The following is a 6,375-nucleotide window of genomic DNA, read 5'->3' on the forward strand; positions in this document are numbered from 1 at the left end:
ACTTTTCTTCAATCATAAGGTCAGAAGTGGGGATGTTCGCTGATAATTACACAATGTTCAGCACCCTTCGCAACTCCTCAGATACTGAAGCAGTCCGTGTAGAAATGCAGCAAGACCTGGACAATATCCAGGCTTGGGCTGATAAGTGGCAACTAACATTCGTGCCACACAAGTGCCCGGCAATGACCATCTCCAACAAGAGAGAATCTAACCATCTCACCTTGACATTCAATGGCATTAACATCGCTTAAACCCCCACTATCAACATCATAGGGGCTACCATTTACCAGAACCTGAACTGGAGTAGCCATATAAATACCATGGCTACAAGAGCAGGTCAGAGGCTAGGAATTCTGCAGCGAGTAACTCATCTCCTGACTCCCCAAAGCCTGTCCACCATCTCCAAGGCACAAGTCAGGAGTGTGATGGAATATTCTCCACTTGCCTGGATGGGTGCAGCTCCAACAACACTCAAGAAGCTCGACACCATCCAGGACAAAGCAGCCCACTTGATTGGCACCCCATCCACAAACATTCACTCCCTCCCCCACCGACGCACATTGGTAGCGGTGTGTACCATCTACAAGATGCACTGCAGCAACGCACCAAGGCTCCTTAGACAACACCTTCCAAACCTGCGACCTCTACCACCTAGAAGGACAAGGGCAGCAAATGCATGGGAACACCACCACCTGCAAGTTCCCCTCCAAGTCACACACCATCCTGGCTTGGAACTATATCGCCGTTCCTTCACTGTCGCAGGGTCAAAATCCTGGAACTCCCTTCCTAACAGTACTGTGGGTGTACCTACCCCACATGGACTGCAGCAGTTCAAGAAGGCAGCTCACCACCACTTTCTCAAGGGAAATTAGGGATGCGCAATAAATGCTGGCCTAGCCAGCGACACCCACATTCCATGAATGAATACAAAAATGCAACTGTCTTTTAGAATGCAAATGTGCAGTCATGTTTTCAGTCACTGTTGTCTTTTTAAACAAGTTATTTCAAGTCCAGTAACAGTTCAAAAATCATAATGCCTTCTTCCTCCCGTGAAGTGGGAAAAGCATTGCCCACCATGCCCTTGCCGCCTGGACAGGTCCTCCAGGGAGGCAGCACTGAACCTGGGTGCCACTGTGCCTCTCTCTGCAGCCATTGGTTGCATGCAACCTTTGCTTTCTCTTCCTTCCAGGTTCCTCTTTTGGTGATTCCTTTAACCCGACTGCAGCTGTTCCTTTCAATATGGCAGCATTGGGTCAGCAGCTGGGACTTCCTTGCACTTCCAGGTGCATCCACACCGCCCCACTCCCCCCCAACACCCCCCCCCCCCCCCCACTCCCCCCTCCCTCTGATACTGGCCGGCTCCCATGTCTGCCGGCCGTTAATTGAACACAAGCAGGAAATTCCTCTTCCATGTCCTGCCACCTGCCCAAGTGGCCATGCAACCTGATTTGGGTCCCAAGGCCGGCAAGTGCTCCAATTTGGTGAAATTGAGTCTAAAATGTTTCTCGAACCAGTGCAATCATTTTAGAATGTAAATTTAAAAAGAAAAAACCTTTCCATTAAAAAATATTTTTTGATGTATTTAAGAGTGCTAACCTCTTGATTAGTACAGCTGTAAATGGGTTTATCACAAACAATAAGCATGTTTAATCAGAGTGTCGAGTCCAACACATTTGAGTAATCTGATTTCAAATAACTGAAAATGTCTTCAAAAAACCTATACAGAATCATTTGCTAGTTATATAGGTGTACGCTAGTCAATTTCTTAATCAAAGAGTCATAATGCCGTGGAAGGAGGCTATTTGACCCATCAAATCCATGCCGCCTCTATGCAGAGCAATCCAATCAGTCCCATTCCCTGGCTCTATCCCCATAGCCTTGTAAGTTTATTTCCCTCAAGTGCCCATCCAATTTCCAAAATCATTCATCGTCTCTGCTTCCACCACCTTTGTAGGCAGCGAGTTTCAAGTCATTACCACTCGCTGCGTAAAAAAAAGTTCTTCCTCACATCCTCCCTGCATCTCTTTCCCAAAACTTTAAATCTGTGTCCCCTGGTCCTTGTACCACCAGCTAATGGGAACAGCATTTCTTTGTCTACCTTATCCAAACTTGTCAGAATCTTGTACACCTCTATCAAATCTCCCCTCAACTTCCTTTGCTCCAAGGAGAACAACCTCAGCTTCCCCAACCTAACCTTGTAGCTAAAGTCCCTCATCTCCGAAACCATTCTGCTAAATCTCCTTTGCACCCTCTCCAGGACCCTCACATCCTTCCTAAAATGTGGTGACTGGCACTGGATGCAATACTCTAGTTATGGCCTAACCAGAGCTTCATAAAAGTTCGACATAAGCTCCCTACTTTTGTACTCAATACCGCTATTTATGAAGCCCAAAATCCCACATGCTTTGTTAAGTACTTTCTCATTATTTGAGAATTGCTGAAAACAGAGACGTGTTGTTGAAGCTTTTCGTCTTGCACTCATGAGGACAATGCACAAGAATAACCAATATAAGGGAAAACAACAACTTATACTGCATGAGAAGAGAGTGCTGATTGGTTGGCATGTGAACTCTGATTGGTAGAGGCGTTGCCACGGAGAATGCACCAGGTTACGGTGACTGATAGTTAACTGCCAAGCTTTGTTCGAAATTTAAACCAGGCAGCTTGACTCTGTTTGGTCAAGGCATTGCCCTGAGGAATGAAGCAGCGAATGTCTGTCACTTATTTTGTTCAGCTGGACAGGCGCAATGTGTGTACATGCTCTTTCTGTCTGCAAAGAACATGGCCCTGCGTATTAATATATGTAGCTTCCAGTACGCACAAATGTGCCACAATGCGATCCCTACTGACAATCTTAAATTGATTGTCAGATGTGATTCCACGATTGGACAACATTTGCTAAATAATCCACAGTGTGCTAAGAATTACGCTGACAACCAATTTAAGTTTGTCCATAGGGACATATATTAATACACAGACCCCTGTTCTTTGAGAGATGCTATATAAATTAAAGTTGCTGAGTTGAAAGAGGGGCCAGGCCTCTGGAACCATATTCCATTTACAGAACCAATGTCTACAAGAGACAAGGGGAGAAAGTTGGCAAGCACATTGATCCACGGTAACAGTGTTATTTAAAATGTAGTATGTACTTTAATGCCAGTCATAAGGCAAGATTGCTAAGCTGCTATTTGAAAGTGCTGGAGTATAAGAAAACACATTCAGCCAGAATGAAATCTTTTAAAATATTCTTTAAAATTAGTTTCTCGAGTCTTTTCGTCCCTGGAAGGAAGTGACTGTACATCTGTAATGCCATGCAAATTATTTCCTTCCCAAAATCCCAGATAATTTATCCATATTGTCATGGCAGTTCACCACAATTGTTTGCCAGAGGTTTATTCATAGTATCAGTTTGGTTCATTTGTAGTCCTCTGGCCTCTGAATTAGAAGATTGTGGACTCAATTCCACTTCAGGACATGAGTGTATAATCAAGCCTGACACTTCAGGACTGCATTGTTGTAAACTGAGGTCATATCTGCAGTTTCAGGTGGATGTTAAAGATTCCCCATTGCACTATATCCAGAATCATAGAATGGTTACTGCACAGAAAGAGGCTATTCGGTCCGTCATGTCTGTGCCAGCTCTCCAGAAGAACAACTCAGGTAGCCCCACTTCCCCATCCTTTCCCGTAACCCTGCAATTTTTTGCCCTTCAGGTGCTTATCCAATTTCCTTTTGAAAGGCACAATCGAATTTACCTCCACCAGACTGTCAGGCAGTAAATTCCAGATTCCTCATTTGAGTAGATCAATTGGATGTTCACCATTATTCTAAATAATTGTCATCATGAACTTTGGTTTTAACTCCAGAGGAAACATACAAATATATGAATGAAGAGCAGGAGTAGGCCACTCGGCCTCTCAAGCCTGCTCCTCCACACAATAAGATCATGGCTGATCTGATTGTAACCTCAACTCCACATTCCTGCCTACCCCCAACAACCTTTCACCCCCTTGCTTATCAAGAATCTATCTACCTCTGCCTTAAAATATTCAAAGATTCTCCTTCCACCACCTTTTGAGGAAGAGAGTTCCAAAGACTCATGACACTCTGAGAGAGAAAATTTCTCCTCATCTCTGTCTTAAATGGGCAACCCCTTATTTTTAACCAGTGACTCCTAGTTCTAAATTCTCCCACAAGAGGAAACATCCTTGCTACATCTACCCTGTCAAGATCCCTCAGAATCTTATATGTTTCCATCAAATCACTTCTTACTCTTCTAAACTCCAGTGATACAAGCCTAGCCTGTCCAATCTTTCCTCATAAGACAACCCACCCTTCCAGTTCTTAGTCTAGTAAACTTTCTCTGAACTGCTTACAATGCATCCACATCCTTCCTTAAATAAGGAGACCAATACTATACACAGTACCCCAGATGTGGTCTCACCAATGTCCTGTATGGCTGAATATTTTTGTATTCAATTCCCCTCGCAATAAATGATAACATTCTATTAGCTTTCCTAATTGCTTCTTGTACCGCATTAAATATATTCAAGAAGGAGAGAGATATATTTCTTAATGCCAAAGGGATCAAGGGAAATGGGGAGAAAGCGGGAACAGGGTACTGAATTAGATGATCAGCCATGATCTTTTTTGAATGGCGGAGCAGGCCCAAAGGGCTGAATGGCCTACTCCTGCTCCTATTTTCTATGTTTTTATGTCTATGTTTACCTGCATACTAACCTTTTGCGATTCATGCACTAGGCCACCCAGATCCCTCTGTTTCTCACAGCTCTGCAATCTCTCACCATTTTGATAATATGTTTATGTTTTTTTCTTCCTGCCAAAATGGACAATTTCACATTTTCCCACATTATACACCATCTTCCAGATCTTTGCCCACTCACTTAACCTATCTATATCCCTTTGTATGACCAACAAATTAGGAGCAGAAGTAGGCCATTCAGCCCCTCGAACCTACTCCGCCATTCAATAAAATCATGGCTGATCTATCTGTTTGTAGCCTCCTATGTCCTTATCACAACTTACTTTCCTATCTATCTTCTGTGTCATCAGCAAATTTAGCAACCATACCTTCAGTCCCTTCACCCAAGTCATTTATATAAATTGTAAAAAGTTGAGGCCACAGCACCGATCCCTGTGACACAGCACTCATTACATCTTGCTAACCAGAAAATGACACATTTATGCCTATTCTGTTTCCTGTTAGCTAGCCAATCTTCTATCCATGCCAATATGTTACCCCCTATACCATGAGCTTTTATTTTCCACAATATGCTTTGATGTGGCACCTTATCAAATGCCTTCTGGTAATCAAAGTACAGTCCATCCACTAAATTGGTTAAACATGATTTCCCTTTCACAAAACCATGTTGATTCTGCCTGATTACCTTGAATTTTTCTAAGTGCCCTGCTACAACAACTTTAATAGTAGCTTCTAACATGTTCCCTAAGACAGATATGAAGCTCCATCTCTCCGTTTTTGAATAAAGGAGTTAAATTGGCTATTTTCCAATTTAATGGAACCTTCCCTAAATCTAGAGAGTTCTGGAAAATCAAAACCAACGCATCAACTATTTCACTAGCCACTTCTTTTAACATCCTAGGATGAAGTCCACCAGGACCTGGGGACTTGTCAGCCTGCAGCTCCAACAATTTACTCAGTACTACTTCCCTGGTGATTGTAATTTTATTGAGTTCCTCGCTCGCTTCCATTTCCTGATTTACAGCTACTTCTGGGATAATACTTGTATCCTCTGTCGTGAAGATAGAAATACCTGTTCAATTCATCTGCCATCTCCCTATTTTCCCTTATTAATTCCCCAAACTCATTTTCTGTAGGACCAACGCTCACTTTTTTAACTCTTTTCTTTTAAAATTATCTATAGAAACTCTTACTGCCTGTCTTTATATTTCTCGCCAGCTTTCTCTTGTACTGTAATTTTTCCCTCTTTATTAATCTTTTTGTTGTTCTTTGCTGCTTTTTATATTCTGTCCAATCTTCTGACCTGCCTCCCATCTTTGAGCAATTACATGTTTTTTCTTTAAATTTGATACTATCTTTAACTTTTTTAGTTAACCACGGATGGTGGGACCTCCCTTGGAATTTTTCTTTCTCATTGAAATGTATCTATTCTGCGTATTCTGAAATATCCCCTTAAATGTCTGCCACTGCATCTCTATTGACTTATCCCTAAACCTACTTTGCCAGTTCGCTTTTGCTAGCTCTGCTTTCATGCCCTCATATTTGCCCTTATTCAAGTTTAAAATACTAGTCTTGGACCCACTCTTCTCTCCCTCAAACGGAATGTAAACTTCAATCATATTATGATCGCTGCTGCCTAGTGGCACCTTCAC

This window comes from Heterodontus francisci, chromosome 14 (genome assembly GCF_036365525.1).
Source record: "Heterodontus francisci isolate sHetFra1 chromosome 14, sHetFra1.hap1, whole genome shotgun sequence".
In the NCBI taxonomy this organism is placed as follows: Eukaryota; Metazoa; Chordata; class Chondrichthyes; order Heterodontiformes; family Heterodontidae; genus Heterodontus; species Heterodontus francisci.